The sequence below is a fragment of the Ursus maritimus genome, unplaced genomic scaffold (assembly GCF_017311325.1).
Source record: "Ursus maritimus isolate PB19 unplaced genomic scaffold, ASM1731132v1 scaffold_32, whole genome shotgun sequence".
Taxonomy (NCBI): Eukaryota; Metazoa; Chordata; class Mammalia; order Carnivora; family Ursidae; genus Ursus; species Ursus maritimus.
Window position 1 is genome coordinate 19121847 of NW_024425786.1, and position 17091 is coordinate 19138937.

At 50.7% G+C, this 17091-nt stretch overlaps 1 protein-coding gene across 12 annotated transcripts in view; it reads right to left on the bottom strand.

Moving 5' to 3' along the window:
* Nucleotides 1-17091, bottom strand: part of PAQR7 (progestin and adipoQ receptor family member 7) — a 41803-nt gene that overhangs the window by 6190 nt on the left and 18522 nt on the right. For 5 of the 12 annotated variants that reach the window (XM_040619031.1, XM_040619029.1, XM_040619028.1 and 2 more), the window contains one exon: nt 149-245. The gene's annotated coding sequence lies outside the window, so the exon portion shown is untranslated. Of the gene's footprint in view, nt 1-148; nt 246-3767; nt 3874-8764; nt 9106-9125; nt 12616-15907; nt 16487-17091 lie in introns of those variants that run through there. The other 7 variants (XM_040619032.1, XR_005831522.1, XR_005831521.1 and 4 more) reach the window with 7 other exon arrangements.

Consider the following 17091-nt stretch of genomic DNA (forward strand, 5'->3'; position numbering starts at 1 on the left):
CCCACCACTATCACCATTCCCACACTGGTCAAATCCCAGCTAAACATTGCCCTCCTAGCCAGGTCTCAGCTGCAGAAGGAAGCTCAGCATCACCCTCCACATGAAACGTCTGGGGAAACCCAGGGCTGGCTCAAAAGTTGTGACTTACCCAAGATTCACACAGCAAGATGGGCAAAGCTGGGCTGAGACCAGGTGACCAGGGCCTGGTTGATGGATGTCAGGCAAACTTGACTGGCTTCTGTCCCCTACTCACCAGGAATCATAATGGAAAGAAGTTAGAAACAAAGGAGAAAGCAGACACCATAAAGGCTCATGAAGGAGATGGACTTCAGATTCAGAAAAACGATGTTTGATGCCTGCTTCCATCACATGCTAGCTGTGTGACCTAAGACAAGTGACTCACCTTCTCTGAGCCTTAGCTCTCTCATGGGAATTATATTATCTATAGCATAGATGGTTGTAAAGATTAAACACATTAGAATAAAGTTTTAGCACAGTTTAGGGACTCGATAAATGATTGTTGTTATTATTAATTATTAATAGTAGTAGTAACTAATTATTATTAACAGTAGTAGTATTTGAATTATCTCCAGCCTGAGTCATAGTATTTGAAATATCCCCAGCCCTACAGGTTTGCCTGGCATCGTCCAAAAAAACTGTCCTCTTTTAGCCCTCAGTAGCTGGTTCCGCTGGATTTGGGGGCTTCAGTTAACTGTGTCTCTTGCAATGTTTACCTTTCTCTGAGAATGCATGTAAGGACCAGGGAAATTTGGCTGGAGTTGGAACTTCTAGGGACACTGACCTTATTTCATAATTGAATTCTCCTCAGCAAAGACCATTCAGAGTAACCCCTCTGGGTCCACAGAGCCCTGAAGATTCGCACTTGTGCCACACAGATCCAAAAGTGGTGGCTGGCAAGTGACACCACCAGGGAAAGGGGTCTCAGCTTCAGCTGCTCCATCCACCCAGTGGGAGGTTCAAGAGGGTAGATCATGCCAGCAGGTGATCCAAAAGGCATGTGGCCTGGCCAGGGCATGTCTTGCAGGCTCGAGAGGCTTCCAGGCCTCTGAGCCTCAGCACTGAGATCTCCAGGGCCCACGTGGGAGCTCCTGTCAATTGGAGAAGCTCGGTCCTCCTCTGCCCTCCCACCTCCCATTCCCCTTTTCCTAAACACAAGGTCAACCTCCTCACCTCGCTCCCCAACCCAGGCTCACCCCAGTTCCTCCTGGTCTCTACCTGATACACACTGCCAAAGAGTCCCCCAAACACCTGGGGGGCAAAACAGATGGCCAGGTTGTAGGGATGGGGCAGTAAATGGGCTTCAAAGTGGGAGAGCTCCAAGTTCTACCCATCCCATTGAGTTCAGCGTACATGGCAGGCCAAATGCTACAGGGCTGGGGCAGAGGGTGAAGGAAGCAGACAGACTCGCTGCCCTGACAGGGCTCCTGCCACACAAACGAAATGCCTACAGGCTGAGAAAAATCCAGCCCAGAGAGAAGGCATGCAGGTGGTGACCGTGCAGAATTGGAGAGAGCTGACGCCCCAAGGGAGGGTGTCTGCCACTCACCTCCGGGAGACAATTTCAAGAAAAGCCAGGTTCCCATTTTTATGTGAGGGTGGGATTTCAAGTCTGATACCTAGAGGCTGTGTGACTTGGCTCTTAAGTCCCTTAACCTCTCTGAGCCTATTTCCACATTCATAATCGAAGGATAGTAATAGCTACCCCTCGGGCTCTTATGAAAGCAAAACAGTGAGAGATGCAAGGTGTCGGCTCTGGCACAGCACCGCCCTGCAATTTCTGCTGGGTTCTAGTCCTGGCCCAGCTGTTCAATCCCGGTGTGATCTTGGACAAGCCCACTCCCCTCTTGGCCCCGTTTCTCCAAATGTCAAAGGAGAGAAGGAATTTACCAGTAACGTCAAAGGGCCCTTCAGGTCCTGAGACATTCCAATATTTGTTTTAGGCCTAGTGTGTGCCCGGTGCTGTTCAGCAGTGAACAAAGCAGTTAAAACACTTCCCTCATGGAACCAATAGCCCAGCTAACTAACAGCTAAGGGCGAGAACTAAGAGCATTAATACCCTGCCCTCTTGGAGCTTAATAGCCTAACTAAAAAACGCTTAACTATTATGAGTATTAATTGGTTATAATTCCACTTTCTCTCGTGCCACCATCTTGGCACGCAAAATATTCATTGTTGCTTCTCTGGGCCCTGATTGCTCAGCACAGTCCCTTAAAGACAGCTTTATCTTGCCGTAGAAGACAAAGTCTAACTTCAGATAAAAATAATTGTAAGGCAGGGGGGAAGCCTGGCTGGCTCAGTAGGTAGAGCACGCGACTCTTGATCTCAGGGTCATGAGTTCAAGCCGCATGTTGGGCCTGGAGCCTACTTACAAATAATAATCACAATAATAATAGTAAGGCCAGACCTGTGTTAACACTGGAGCTGTTCGAGCTAAATGTTCTTGAGGGGTCCTGACTGATAAGGTATATAAGATATCATGTAAGAGCCCAAAATATTATTTATAAAATTAGGCACTAACATTAGTAATTTACGGCGGCTTGCTGTTTACAAAGAACTTTCACATACACTTCACCTCTCCCTCAAAGCAACTCTGAACCTCCATGTAAGCTGGTGTCACAGCCCAGGAGGCAGGATGGCCGGACACGACATCTGACTCCAAAACCAGTGCTCTTGCCCTTCATCCACTGGAGTCAACTCCCAGGCATCCAGCGGGTGGCCACAGATCACACAAGCAAAGTTTTCATCCCTGGCTGGCCTCCCGATCTCCCAGCAACTGGGTCACCTCCCTCAGTGTAAACCAATTCCCCAACTCGGCAGAATGTGTTTAAGAAAAAGTTCTTCCATTTCTTCCAAAACTGAGCAGAAATCATTTTTGTTTTTTGTAACCGCACCCCTGGGCCTCCGTTTGTGATCAGAATAGGATGAATAAGCCAAAGGGATTCTGTGGAACTCAGACTCACTAATGCTCTGAGGACAAGGAAGAGCCGGTAGGAAGAAAGCAGGCTCAGAGAGGTTGGATGAGCTGGCTACAGTCGCCCAGCACGCGGTGGAAAAGGGACCCAACTTTCACTTCTGGCCAGCAAGCGCCCCTCTAGTCAGGGAAACTGAGGTTGGAGTGGGGCAGTCTCTCACCAAAAGGCTCTGAGGTGGCACGAGCCCCTTGAAGTGAGGCTGGAACCCTCTCGCACAGGAGCTAAAACATCAGGTCCTGGGTCATCCAAGCAGGGGTAGCCCGGCTCTGGGAAACCACCAAACTCTCACACTCGCCAGCTGTGGCCTGACCAGGCCCCTCACTCAGGCCAGGCCTGCACGGGCTGCCCCGGGGAAACCTCTGGGGGTCCCCAAAGCCTGCAGGCTTGAAGCTAATGCTATGGGTGGTGTGGGGCTCCCTCCCCTGCCCCTCACTGGGTAGGGAAACCTCCATGCTTTCCTGACACCAAGACAGGCCTCCCCATCCCACACGGCCTAGGCGTCCCCCGAGTGGGACCCCCTCACGTCATCCAGTTCCAGGTACTTGCGCCCCTTGTGCCCCCGGAGTCTCCCTAGATTCCCCCGGCCTCTCCTCCTCCCCGCCACCGCGGCCCTCCCCGGCCGGCCGGCCGCCCTGCCCACTCCGTCAGATGCGCTCTGCTCCAGGCTGTCCCCCAGCAACCTCCCGCTCTCAACGGGGTGCTTCGGCTCCGGCTCCGGCTCCGCGGCCCCTGCGCGCGCGCTCGCCGCCGGCCCCCCTCTGCCCGGCCGCGTACCTGCCGCGGGGCGGAGCGCGGTGGTGAAACCCGCAGGCTGGGACCCACGGCCCTCGGCGTCCCGGGCGACCTGCAGGCAGATAAAGGGGCGGCCGGTGGCCCCGCCCCAAAACGAGCGGTGGGCGGGGCGACGGCGGCAAGCGGAAGGGGCGCGGGGGCACCGCCGGCCTCCCTCCGCCGCGCCCACATGTTGCCCGCGGAGGCAGGGCCCCCCCCCCCCACCCCGGCGACCACGGAGTCGTGGTCGTGCCTGTGGCCATCCTGCAGAGAGGTGGGGAGACGGAGGCCCGGGGAGCAGAAGCGGTTGCCCGAGACCCCGGCTGGGCGGCGGCGCTGCGGGGGCTCCAGCCCAGCGGGTCTCACTTCCGCCGATTGGAAGCACGAGCTCCGGAGTGCGGGGTGGCCGCCTGGCGGGCGCCGGGCAAGTTGTAGCAGGAGCGCGCACAGGTTGCGGGCGGGAGCCCGCCGCCCAGCCCCGAGGCCGCTCCGCTGCACACAGGCCACCGCCCACGAGGCTGCTTCTGGTCGAGATGGGCCTGGCCTTCCCCGTTTTCATCCCTCTGCCCGGGGAGCCCCACCCCGCCTCTGCACCCCTGTCTTTTTCAAGTTCCCACTTCAGCCCTCTCCGTGGGCGCTTCCCTGGGCAGCCGGCCCACCGCATGGTGTTTGAACCTCTTACAACACCCACTTTCTACTCCCTAGTGTAACATCTCCCCCCAGAAGTGGGAGCACCCAAAGGGTGAGGGATCCCTGCATAGAGAAGGCCCTCGGCAAAGACTGACAGGGATTGTCTGCTCCTCTGGACCTGGACCAGAGTGGGGAGACACCTCCACCCCCTCTGGGGCACATACAGCCTAATGGGTGCGGAGTTGAGAGGGGACAGTCTGAGTGGGGACACTGCTCCGCCCTCAGGGAGTTTTGGGTCCATTCTGGGAGACGGTGTTGGGAGATGGTGTGGGGCGTGGGCATAATGACAGGATCCAGGTCCTGGTGCTACCCCCAACTCACCATGTGACCTTGGGCAAGTCTTTTTCTCAGCCTCAAGTTTATTACCTATGAAATGGAAGTAATAATATCTGACAGGTTGTTAGGAGAATTAATAAAACAGTGAGAATGAAGGTTCTTCATCAACTGCAATGAATACTAGAGGAATGTATATTTCCTTGTTATATTATAAATATATATATATATATAATCATAATCAAATAATCCTAAGAATTAAATCTCTATTACCCATGTGGATAGAAAAAGTGGCATAGAAGATTCAATCATTTAGAACAGGTAGGTATGGGAAATGAAAACAAGTAAGGACATTATGGAAATTATATTCTATATGATGGAATATATTCTATCACAGTGAATAAAAATTTAAAATTTAGAAGGTGACTTAGACTCCACTTCCAGTTTTGGAACATGTTTTTAAAGCTACAGTTTAAAATAAAATAAAATGAAATAAAGTTACAGTTTATTAAGCTCTTTCCATGTGCGCTAAGTAGTTGCCAAACTATCTCCTTTGAGCCAGACAACACTATGAACCCATTTTACAAACTGGGAAACTGAGGATCAGAAAGGGGACATGAGACTGTTAATATTATCTCATTTAGCCTCATCCATTCCTACAAATTGGGTGTGATGACCCCCATTTTACGGACAGAAAAAGTGAGGCCCAGAGAGGAGAAATGATGTACTCCAGGTCACATAGCTCCTGATGTATGTAGGCTCTGAGAAACGGATCTGGAGGTGTGCTCAGGGGAGAAAAGTCACGTGCCCCTGAAACTTGGCTATGAATATTTGAGAGCTGAGTGATAAAAATTTTAAAAAGTAGAAACAGTGACCAGTTATGGAGCGCTGGCCATGTGCCCAGCCCAACGCAAAGCCCCTTCCACGCACTATAAGCCCATGAGGGTGTTGTTTCTTTATCTCATTTCATGAATGAGGAAACTGGTTCCGGAAGATGCTATTTGCCCAAGGCCACCCAGTTGGTTAGTGGCGGGACTGGATCCCAGCCTTGCTCTTATCTGCTACACAGTACTGGAAACAAGGAGTGAAGCTGTGGGGCCAGGACAATTCCTTCCCTAGCCGGCTGTGCCCCAACTCCTTTTCCAGCCCAAGGCAGCTCCCTTCCCTGCCCTCCCCCAGCGCAGCCACCTGAGTGTGCCCAGTGACTCCATCGCTCCAAGAGCCCAGAGCCCTGGAATCCTTTGAGTCCAGACCCTAGAAGAGGAAGGTGGGGAACCCACCCCGTAAGCTGTGCACCCCGCAGCTGCCCTCCCAGATGCCAGGCTTGGCTGTCAGAGGAATAGGGTCTCCAGGGAGACCAGCCTCCTGGGCAGGCCTAACGAGTTGAAAGGCCTCAGAAGACAGGCTCTGAGCAAGAAGACCATCAGGAAGGGCTTCAGTGAACCCAAAGTAAGAGAAAGGATGTGGGGCCTGACTGTCCTGGACATGTTCTTATCCTTTCCCCAAAACAAGGGCATCCATTCATCGGGGGCAGCAAAGCAGTGAAGCCCATGACTGTATTGTGCCTGGGTTCACACCTTAGATCTGCCACTTACCCCAGGCAACTTATGTAGCCTCTCTGGATATCGAATTCATTCATCCTAAAACAGGTCAGTACCCTGCATATAGGGTTGGCATGAAGAGTAAGTGAAATCACGTGTGTAAAGTACTCATGGCACCGGGCGTATCGTGCCATTGCTCTAGTTCAGTTCTTTACTCCCCCTCTTTGCCAATAAGGGAGAAAGATAAAGGCTTGTTTAAGCCCCCGATGTCGAGGTGGTTTGTTACACAGCGTTATGGAAGCAATTCCTGACTCACACGTGTAGCAGAGCCAGGATGCAAAGGCAGGGGTCTGACCCAAGACCACATTTCAGCTGTGCGTGGTGCCGGGGGGGGGAGGCCAGCGCAGGGGACACTGATTGCCTACAGAAATTCTCTGCCTATAGTCCACTTGGAGTGAGCCTTACAGGATGAGGAAGGGTTCTCTGAGCCATAAGGAGGGAAAGAACTTTCCAGACAGTGGCAACAGCATGTGCAAAGGTAGAGGTGTGAATGGTAGGGTAGGTTTAGGGAAGGAGTCATCATGTTCTAGGGCTGGAGCAGAGGGGGCCTGGGGGCAGCAGGTGACATTTGAAAGGTAAGGAGAGGCTAGAAGGAAGGGAGACTTGCCTGGGAAGAGGGCTTTATCCTGAAGGCCAAGCGGAGATCAGAAGCAGAGATTAGAGGGAGGGGTGGGATGGGGTGAGGGGGCTTCAAGGAGACCAATCAGAGAGGTGGGGGGTGTCCCCTGGGACTCCATGACTGGGTGTTGGACTCCTGCCCAAGAATCCCCAAGGGGAAGGGTCGGCAGTAGAAGCAGAGGGCGGGGGGAGGGAGCTGACTGCGTTTGCAGGGAAGCTGGCTGCAGGCGCGTGCTGCGCCCAGGCTGTCGCTGAGCCACAGGAGAGAGGCAGCCTTAGACCCAGCCCAAGAAGGTCTCCTGCAGGGGCCAGGAGGCCTCAGCACAGAGAGCTGGGACTGGGGGGAGCCATCGTAAACAGCTGGCCCTCCTCGAGGGATCCCCAGCTGATGCCCCACGGTGACTGTCCCCAGCAAGGCAAACACACGAGTGGCCCCTCAGATCGCAGCTTCGGCAGGGGGTGGGCTGTTCCACGCATGCCAACCTCAGCCCCACTCCAAGTGTCCGCCAGGCTGGCCTCCACTTCCCGGCCTCCAGGCTCTCCTGGAAGCTGTAGCTCAGCCTGCTGGTTTGGGTGCCGTCTAGAAGCACGGGCACTTAGCACTGTGAGAACGGCTCTCAGGCCCTCATGGAAGCTGCTGGAGAAAGCTCCAGCCTCCTGTTCAAAAGAAGACAGCTCTGGAAGGCATTTGGTCTGCATCGGGCTTTCTGAAATCCAGGTCCCACCACCCAAAGCAGCAACCTGGAAGACACATCCCATCCTCCTTTGCGCTTTGCCTGCTTGTCTCCCCACCCCTTCCCTTCTGCTTTCTGGGGTCACCTCCCAAACAAACTACTCACACCTAAGTCTCTGCCTCAGGCTCTGCTTTGGGGGAAAACCAGACCAGGACTTCCGGGACCTCCTCCGCCTACCCCCCAAGAAAAAGAGTCGGCTTTAAACACCTGCCAAGCCTGGAACGCTCAAGACAAGTACGGGGTAAGGCAGACCTTTCTGGAGACTTTAACCTCACTAATTTCCCGTTCCCTCCTGGGCAGCCCTGGAGAGGGCAGAACCTCAGCGAGCAGCAGGGGAGGAGGGGCGCAGGCTCAAAGGGCAGAAATAAAGCACAAGCCAAGCATGCACTTCTCTCCTACTCCAGACTCCAAGTTTCCAGCACATTCCTACCTCTTGACTTTCCACTTGATATTCCTTCTGCCTGGAACTCACTTTGCCCCAGAAAGGACCAGCATAATTTCTGAGGCCCTGTGCAAAATGAAAATGCAAGGCTTTGTTCAAAACTTAACAACTGCAATATAGCGAAAGCAGCCCATGAAACCAAGCATGGGGACCCTCCTGACCCCAAGCTCCTATGTGACTGCAGGGGTCACATGGCCTACATGGCTCCCAACAGCTGGTCATGGCTCTCAACAGCTGAACTTCTGTCTGTTGCCCCGCTGCCTTCAGATGTCTGTTTCAATGTCCCTTCTCCAATGGGGCACCTGGCTGGCTCAGTCGGTAGAGCATGTGACTCTTGATCTCGGGGTTGTACGTTCGAGCCCCATATTGGGTGTAGAGGTGACTTTAAAAATCAAATCTTGGGGTACCTGGGTGGCTCAGTCAGTTAAGCGTCTGCCTTCAGCGCGGGTCATGATCCCAGGGTCCTGAGATCGAGTGCCGCTTGGGGCTCCCTGCTCAGCGGGGAGTCTGCTTGTCCCTCTGCCTGCCGCTCCCCCTGCTTGTTCTCTCTCTGACAAATAAATAAAATCTTTAAAAAAAAAAAAGCCGTTGAATAACTGAACTCTACCTCTGAAACCAATAATACATTATGTTAATTAATTGAATTTAAATTAAATAAATAAATACGATCATACAGTGGAAAAAGAAAGTCCCTGTTTCCCTCAATAACTGACTGCAGTATCACAGTTTTTGATTCTTGCCAATCTGCGGGGTGAGAAATGGAATCTCAGTCTTCTTTTCAAATTTCTCCTTTTATGAGTGAGGCTGAGTGTCCACTAAAGCACAGTGATGTTGAGATTTCTTAGAAGAAGTCTATACTTGGCCTTCATCTCTGTGGCTCATGGCTCCTGGAGCCCTTGTAATTCCCTAAGCGGTACGAACACTCAGAGCATCTGTTGTTCGGAGGCAACTTGCTGGGCTCCTGGACGGCTCCTGGACGGGGGCTGGCCACCAGAAAGACCAAACCATTAGAAGCGTAGCATTTTCAGTGCCTACCCCCTACGTCTCCAGAGAGGGGAGAGGGGCTGGAAATGGAGTTAATAATTGATCGAGCCTACATGAAGCCTCCATAAAATCCCAACAGTATGGGGTTTGGAGAGCTTTCATTTGGGTGAACACAGCCACACCTGGAGAGTGATGTACCCCAGCTCCATGGGGGACCGAAGCTCCCGCACTCCGGACCTTCGCGCACCTTGCCCTAGGTATCTCTGCGTCTGGGTGTTCACTGTACCCTTTGATAAACTGTTAAGTGCAAGTAAGTGTTGCCCTGAGTTCTGCGAGCCACTAAGAAATGAATCGAACCCAAGGAGGGGGCCCCTGGAACCTCTGATCTATAGCCATTTGGTCAGAAACACACATGATGAGCTGGGTTCGTGACTGGCATCTGAAGTGGGGCAGGGGGCAGTCTCGTGGGACTGAGTCCTTAACCTATGGGATCTGATGCTCTCTCTGGGTCAATAGTGGGTTGAATTCTCAACACCCTGCAGGTGTCTGAGAATTGCTTGGGGTTGTGCGGGAAGTCCCTCCCATCCCCAGACATTGGAATTGGGGCCAAGAACACAAAAGAGTTGGTGGTGGTGAAGTGCGATTTGCTAGAACATTCCTGGCTGGTGGAAAGACGTGGTTTGGGAAGAGAAAGATGAAAGGCTGGGGGTGAAAAACCTTTGATTCCTGGGTGGCCACGTGGTCGCCTGTGGGCTGGAGCAGCGGCTGTGCCGGGCTCAGCTACTAAAGGTAAAAGTTGCCGATGGCATTTAGAGATGCAGCCGACCCTTGAGCAGCCGGCTCACCGGATGCATTAGGAAATGCAAACTGATAAGGAAAAGGGTGAAATATTCTATCCCTTGGTTATTGTTATTTGAGTGTCGGCCACCAGCCTCCGCCGCCCCCCTTCCCTGCCCCCACAAAGGAAAAACCACACAAAGACAACAGAAATTACCTCCCAGACCTCTGGTCACCAAAAAGGTAAATGTGGGGGAAGGACGAAACCAAGCAACGACTGAAAACAGAGGGCGCAGCGCGAAGGACAGCTTCGTTTAGTGGGTCTGTGTCATCGGGTCCCCAGGGAAGCTTTACTGAATGGGTCGTGAGTGTTACTAGTTTCAGGGCGGTGTCTGGGGTTTGGAAGCTGAGGAGGGGAAGAGCACGTGGGGTTTATGCAGCCCCCTCAGCTCACTCTGGAACAATCACAGACGGCGGTACACAATCCGACACACATGGGGTTATTCCTGAGGGAACAGCCAGCCCGTGGACTGGGGACAAGCCTCTGTAAGGTTTGTTTACCCTGAGGACGGAGACTGTCCAGCCTCCCCCATAAATGCCCGTGGAACACCCCAGACGAAGCAGCTGATAGACTTCATATGCAACTCATTTGGGAATGGCTTGTGACCACCTGGATATTTACCCACTGAACACGCCCGTTACCCAAGTCACGGGGAATGCTGTGGTTAAGGGCGCCCCTTTCACACGGGTACCTCATATAACCCTATTGCCGCAAAACCGAAAAAACAGTTCATGAAGCCATATCAAATTTGCTGTCTCAGCTTCCCCTCATGGGTCTTCTAGATGCTAATAAAAACATTAGGTTATTAGAGGGTGAGAAGAGGCCAAGGGAAAGTCGAGGGACTCTTCCCAATAAGATGGAAATTTTTAGACCTTTATTAAAAAATAAGGCGACTAACAGCACCTGTGTGGCTCAGTGAGTTAAGTGTCCAACTCTTGGTTTCGGCTCAGGTCATGATCTCAGGGTCCTGGTATGGAGTCCGGAGTCAGGCACTGCACTCAGTGGGGAGTCTGCTTGAGATTCTCTCTCTCCCTCTGTCATGACTACCCTCCACTCATGCTTTCTTTCTCTCTCAATAAATAAATAAACCTTAAAGAAAAGAAAGAAGGTGAATATTGGTAGAAGCATAATGAAGAGGAAACAGAGCGGGGAGAGTCACAAGACTCGTCCCCAGGGTGGAAATCTTTGGATGGTTATTAACAAATGGGATGAATAAAATGGGACATTGATGGGCTTGAAACAAAGCTTTTAGGTTGGGTGGGCCAAAGGACCTCCTGTTGGTCCCTCAATATTAAAGTACTTCAAGTCCAATCTTTCCCCGTTTGGAAAAACATGAAAAGCCTGGAGGCAGAGATTACAGTGTGAGAGCTGACCAGCACCTGCTTGCGGCTGTGGTCAAGCAGATTAATCAAGTTAAAGATTAAAAAAAAAAAAAAAATTAAAGATTGACCGAAGGGCCAGGGTCCCTTGGCTCAGCCCCTCCCTGGGGACCCAAAGTCTTCTGCACAAAAAGTGGGCAAAATGGTCAGGGGGCGGGCGAAGAAAACTTTTCAGGACTCCTTAACACAGGAGCTCCACGCGCTATGGTGCAGAAGCCGTGGTGTGGGCTCCATTCAGACTGAGAGACAGAAAAATGGGAGAGCCAATAAAACCATGAAAATTGGAATGTTCACACAGGATTTAGGTGGAGTGTTTTTTTACCTGGCTCTGCTCTGGGGATGGACATTGCATCTGGCTGAGAGCATCTCCCTTACCTGGTGAAACAGAAAGGCGTGTAAATCTGCCCTTCAAGTAATACTAGTCATGACAATCAGTAGCATTGCCTGAGCCCACATGGTGTAGAATGCCCTGGAATGCTCGCAAGGACAAATTCTCTGTGTGAGAGCCCTGTGGGGAGCCCAGCCTGGGGCTTATGTCCGCAGCTTGTGGGCACCTCCCAGCAATGACTACTGGGAGAATTTTCATTTGAGGGATATTCATGACCTTGCTATCAATCATTAATTAAAGCTCCCCTAATGACCGATGGACATTGATAGTAAAATAATGGATAAGATAATCATGAAGTCGGAGATACCCACACTGTCTGGGTGATGTCGGGTCAAACGCTCTAATAAGGAAGCAGTGCCCAGAAGAGTTCCGAGATGGTTTCTACAGGAGCATGCCCATGGGGGGATGCAAGTAGGCACCCACTGAATACACCAGGACGTGGCCTCTCCCCCCCCAGGACCAACTTTGGAACCACCTGCTGGAACCTACTGCCACGTGGACAGTGCCCTACAAACAGCTCTCGATGAAACCACATGCTGCTTGGTTTACGGACAGCAGCTCCAAGGTGAACGCACAGCCTCCCGCTTGGAAAGCACTGCATTCAGACCAGCAGATAGAAGACTCTGATGGAAGAAGGGAAGAATGGATCGGCTCCATGGACCGAACTGCGTGCTGGGGATCCAGCAGTGAAGAATTAGGGAGCTGGGCAGCGGAAAACTGGGTGGGTAAGGGGATGGCCACAGGGGTGCAGCCCTCATGAAAATCGCTCTGGGAATTTAAGAGGCCCCCTGAAGTAGGACATGTCAATGCCCATCAGAAAAGCTCCCATCAGAAAAGGTTCAAAAGGTGATTGGAAAAACCAAGTGGCTCTTTTGGTGCGCTGCCTTGAGGTATCCACCTGGATCTATTAAAAAAAAAAAAAAAGACACATTTAAAAGAGAAGCAATTTGGGGCACCTGAGTAGATAGTCGGTTAAGCCGCCCAACTCTTGGTCTCAGTTTGGGTCGTGATCTCATGGTTGCGAGATTGAGCTCAGCATTGGGCCCCTCGCTCAGGGTGGAGTCTGCTTAAGATTCTCCCTCTCCCTCTCCCTCTCCCCTCCCACTCATGCTCCCTCTCTCTTAAATAAATAAATAAATACTAAAAAAAAAAGTTTTAAAAGAGAAACAGTTCACCCACAATCTCCTCCTCCCATGCTCTAGCAGGCTTTAACGTCCCCATTTCCTTAAGTTTACAGCCCATGCTCAGGCATTGTTTTTCATAGTTTCAATCCGAGAAGACGGGGTTTCACGTTCTGCTCTTTAGTATTATGTATCCGTATACTAGTCAGCATAAGGTTAGCTAGGTTATGCTACAGGACATCGGTTTGTAATTCGTGTTTGCTGTTGCTGTCACCCTCACTCCGGCCCCCGGTGCAGGCAGCCACATCTGCAGAGCTGAAGAGGATGGGAGGCTGCACGCTGGCTCTTACAGTTTCTGCTCAGGAGTGATGTTTCATCGTTTAAGCAAGTCTTGTGGCCACAACTAACTTCAAGGAGTAGAGAAGTACAGTGGGAGAAGAAGCGAGTATTTGAAGGCCAGCACTGATAGCTATGTCACAGAGCACGTAGTCTGTGCTTGGCTGTCTGCTCTCTCCTGGGAAAAGGAAGTTGAACTAGATATTGTCCCTGTCATCAACATTCTCCATGGTCCTACTTGATCAGAGTAGGGAAACACATAACAATCACTTTTTTTTTTAAAGATTTTTTAATTTATTTGTCAGGGAGAGGGAGACAGAGCACAAGCAGGGGGAGAGGCAGGAAGAGGGAGAAGCAGGCTCCCCTCTGGGCAAGGAGCCCAATCTGGGACTCAATCCCAGGACCCTGGGATCATGACCTGAGCCGAAGGCAGGGGCTTAACTGACTGAGCCACCCAGGCGTCCCCATAACAATCACTTCTAATAGCTCCAGAACATCCCATCGATAGAACAGACCATACTTTGCTAATTTCTCAAATGTTGCATATTCAGGATATTTTTATCTTTCTTTCTCTTTTTTCTGTATTAAAATAACATCACAAAAATGTAACATTGCACGTAATCACGTCAAAAGAGGTGAATACTGAGGAATAAAGATCACGCAAGACTTGTAGAAGAAAACTACCAAATATTGCTGAAAGAAATTTTAAAAGGTATAAATATATGGAGAGAGAGTACGTTCATGGACTGAAAGACTCAATACCATTATGATGGCAACTCTCTCCAAATAGATATATATATTCAATCCCTATCAAACTCCTAGCAGACATTTTTTGTAGAAATTGAAAAGCTGATCCTAAAATGTATATGAGGGGCGCCTGGGTGGCTCAGTCGTTAAGCGTCTGCCTTCGGCTCAGGGCGTGATCCCAGAGTCCTAGGATCGAGTCCCACATCAGGCTCCTCCACTGGAAGCCTGCTTCTTCCTCTCCCACTCCCCCTGCTTGTGTTCCCTCTCTTGCTGGTGGTCTCTATCTCTGTCAGATAAATAAATAAAATCTTTTAAAAAAAATAAATAAAATAAAATATATATGAAAACCCAAAGGACTCAAAATAGTCAAAACAATTCTGCAAAAGGAGAACAAAGTAGAGGACTTCCTGATTTCAAAATATACTGTCAAACAACTCAAGCAAAACACTGTGTTATTGGCATAAGAGTAGATACATAGATCAATGGACTAGAACTGAGAGTCCAGAAATAACCCTCACATTTATGATAAGTCAACTTAAAAAATATATATAGATATAGATTAGATATAGATATAGACATATACACACACCCGTATATGTGTGTGTGTCAGACTGGGAGAAAATATTTGCAAATATCACATATCTACTAAAGGACTTGTTCTAGGATATATAAAGAACTCAAACTCAGTAAAATGGTAATCCAATTTAAAAATGGGGAAAAGGATTTGTTTTTTTTAAACATTTATTTATTTGTCGAGAGAGAGAGAGAGCACACGCAAGCAGGGGGAGGGGCAGAGGGAGAGGAAGAGAGAGTCTCAAGAGGGCTCCTCGCTGACGGCAGAGCCAGATGCAGGGCTCGATCCCATGACCCTGAGATCATGACCTGAGCCAAAATCAAGAGTTGGGCACTCAACTGACTGAGCCATCCAGGCACCCCAGGGGGCAAAAGATTTGAACTAACATTCTGTCAAAGAGGATGCTGAATGGGGGGCACTAGGGTGGTTGAGTTAGTTAAGCATCCGACTCTTGGTTTCAGCTCAGGTCATGATCTCAGGGTTGTAGGAGCAAGGCCCACTTCCAGCCTCGCACTCAGCTCAGAGTCTGCTGAAGATTCTCTCCCTCTCCCTCTGCCCCTCGCCCCCTCCCAATTACATGTGCTCTTTCTCTAAATAAATAAGTAAATAAAATCTTAAAAAAGAAGCTATTGAATGGCCAAAAAGCACATGAGAAAAGCTCAGCATCATTAGTCATTGTAGGAATGTGAATCAAAACCACGAGTTACCACCTCTCACCCGCTAAGAGGGCTGTAATCAAAAAGAAAAGTGAGTGTCCAGGACGTGAGGAAATTGGAACCTTCAAACATTGCTGATGGGGATGGAAAAATGGTGTAGCCACCTGGAACCTAATTTCGAAGTCCCTCAAAGAGTTAAACACAGCACTATTGTATGACCCAGCAGTTCCACTGCTGGGAAGGTATCCAAGAGACTGAAAACATATCCACACAAAGAATTCTACACAAATGTTCGTAGAAGCATTATTCATAATAAACCCCCCAGCAGTGGAAATAACCCTAACATACACCAACAATAGAGAGATACAATGTGCTATATCCATTCAACAGAATCATCTTCGGCCATAAAGAAGAAGGAAGTGTGATCCATGCTACAGCATGGACGGATCTCAGAAATACTATGCTCAGGGAGAGAAGCCAGATGCAAACACCATTACGCATGGTTCTATGTACACGAGATGACTAGAAAAGGGGAACCGCTAAAGTAGCAGGTATGTTAGTGGTTGCCGGGGCGGGGGCGCGAACGGGCATGAGAGATCTCTTTGGGATGATTGAGCGTTCTCAGATGAGATTGTGGTGATGGTCACACAACTCTGTAAACTCACTAAAAGTCATGGAATTGCATACGAAGAAGGGGTAAATTTTATAGTATGTAAACTATGTCTCAATGAAACTGTTAAGAATGACATTGCAATTAACATCTTTAAATGACAAATTCAAAACTTATTATTTTCTCACCATACAGCGGAGATCATTTTTGCAGACTTGCTGTCTGATTTCGGATTCGTTACCTGACTGGCCCCCCGAGGCCCACCAGAGCTTATTTCAGGCTTTGGTCTCAGGACACATTTAGTTTTCCCACTTGAAACTGAGAGACCTCAGATCTTTTTACAGGCTCGCAAAGTTTGGAAGGGTCCTCGGAAAAGAGAGGCATTTCACAGCTAGAGGAACGGAGGCCCAGAGAAAGAAAGGGCCTTGCCAAGGCTGCTTGGGCCTTTGGCAGGAGCCCCGTCAATGCTCCACACAGACGGGCTTCACCAGACAAGCCCCAGGGGAAGCAGTCATCGAACGAGCTTGACTTTGTGCGGCACAGGCCCCCCCTCAATTCTTTCTTCCCAGAGCCCCGTTAGCTTCTCCGGAGACACCTGCTTGAGATGCTCCTATGGCTTCTCCATCCTGGGGGGACACTACAAGCTCAGGCTCATCGTCTGTGTATTAAAAAGTCTGGTCCTGTTTGCTCGCAATGTCTGTGTGTTCTGCTCAGTGTCAAGCTTCTCCTCCCTGATAGCACAGAGGATGAGACAGGGGTTGAAAAGTCTTTGCTGGTGTGGGTGTAGTGAGGTTTCGGCACCTCTGGGCATGGCAGGCACCCAAATGCCGATTCTGTCCCCACAGGGCACTTTGGTGGTTTGCAAGGGAACCTCCCACCAGGGACCTCGCCCGCATTCCCAGGCAGAGTGGTGGTCCTCCCTGGCTGATCTCAGGACCCCCAGGCCTCGGCTGCCACACCCCACCCCCCATTCACGGCTCTGCTGCAGTCACCCTGTCCTGGAAGAAACCCCGTGGGCAAGGTCCTCATCGGAAGGGTCACAGCCACCTTCCTTCCCACCCATGGAAGCATCCCCGTTCCCCAGGGTCAAGGCAAGAGCCGCCTGCTCCCAGAGCCGCTGGTTGGTGAGCTGCCGGGCCCTCGGCGGAGAGTAGGTAGTGTCTCTGATCTCACGACAAACTGCAAGACGGGCATTTTCACCCGCCCTCCCCGCCCCGTCTGCCTTCCCCATAAATAAACTCAGGCCCAGACAGCAAGCAGAACCGGCTAGTATTAGAAGCCAAGTTTTCCTGACCCCAAAGCCCTTTCCCTTCTTTTATGCCAAGGTTCCTCTTGG